The sequence below is a fragment of the Rhinopithecus bieti genome, unplaced genomic scaffold (assembly GCF_001698545.2).
Source record: "Rhinopithecus bieti isolate Rb0 unplaced genomic scaffold, ASM169854v2 scaffold_15296, whole genome shotgun sequence".
NCBI lineage: Eukaryota > Metazoa > Chordata > Mammalia > Primates > Cercopithecidae > Rhinopithecus > Rhinopithecus bieti.
The window spans coordinates 4,235,974-4,237,457 of record NW_016809075.1 but is presented as its reverse complement, the minus strand read 5'-3'; positions in this window follow the sequence as shown (position 1 = coordinate 4,237,457).

Below are 1,484 nucleotides of genomic sequence, written 5' to 3'. Positions count from 1 at the left end.
AAAAAAAAAAAAAAAAAAAAGTTGGATGCACCTGCATCCAACTCCTGTCTCATCCTTCTCCCTTGAAGGCCAAATACACCCTGATACTTTTCACCAAAGAGTAGAAAGAACACAGTTCACTTGATCCCAAATGTGACTTTCCACAGGATGCAAGCAGTGTTGGAATGGCCAATGACAGTGACAATGAAAGTGCAGGGTGAGGGTGATGAACAGGACACACTGGAGAGCCTGACATTGGCCTGGATATGGGGGTGTCTTGATGCTTCACAAAGAGCCCAAGGAGCACCCCAAAGAGGACACTGGAGCACAGTCCCAAAGGATCTTCATATGCCAGGAACGCCACTAATTTTGGAAGTCAGCGACATTGGTGCCTGTTTGAGTCCTGATGCTTCATCTATAACATATGCTTTTCTGCATCTGGTTAGACAAGGAAATCTGAAATTTTTGTTTCAGCATTTAGAAATAAGTTATTTAAGCAATTCTCAGACTCGTAGTTTATGCTGGAACTACCTTCAGACACACAGCTACAGATAGGGAATCTAATGAGTATTTCCAAGGCTACACTCTGTAGGAAAAAACTCTTCATGAAGTCAGTGGGACCCTCTCATGGGAGGGTTTTAAGACCCACAATCAAAAAGGTAGGGAAACTAAATTAGAGTGGAAGGAGGGCAAGAGAAGGTCAAGGACTTTCCCGGAGGCCTAACACACCCAACATTATTACCCTGGATGAAAACCAATACATATCCTAACACCACACACTCTCTTCAATGTTTAACCGACAAAATGAAATGTATTCAAAGCTAAACTTCCAGAATTCTGCTTTACACTATCAATGATGTTTTAATATCCCTCAATGTGTTGATACTAGGGCGTTATTAAATACGAATACCATTTTCTGGTTATATGTGAAAAATACCTTGATTTCTGACATACGAAAATGCTCATTTTTAGATATGCATGTTCTTGCACCTTTTTTTTTTATAAAATAAGGTGAAAAGACAGGAAAAATGTTTTCAGATCATGGAACTTGGATTAAGTCATATAAATTTATTTAACATTTATATATGGGAGCCTTCAGAATGAAGACCCACCCAACAATAAGACAAAAAAGCTTATATACCATTCTGAGGCCAGGAAAGAATGCAGATGTGGCTGACCAAAAAATCCCGGATTTGGTGGGTAAATCAGGTTTAATGGCAAGACAGATTAGGGAAGAGGAAGGGAAGAAGCTTGCCTTCTGTGTAGCTAAGGAGACCTTGTTATGTAGATGAGGACTCCCTCATAGAGAATAGGTGGGAAATGCCACTTTTCAGACTTTTATTTAGAATTTTAAATAATAGGGACAGGATTATGCTATGTTGCCCAGGCTGTTCTCTAATTCTTTTTCTTAAGCAGTCCTCCCAGCTCAGTCTCCGAAAGTGCTAGGATTATAAGCATGAGCCACCATGCCCAGGGAGTTTTGTGGGATTTTTTTTTTTTTTTTT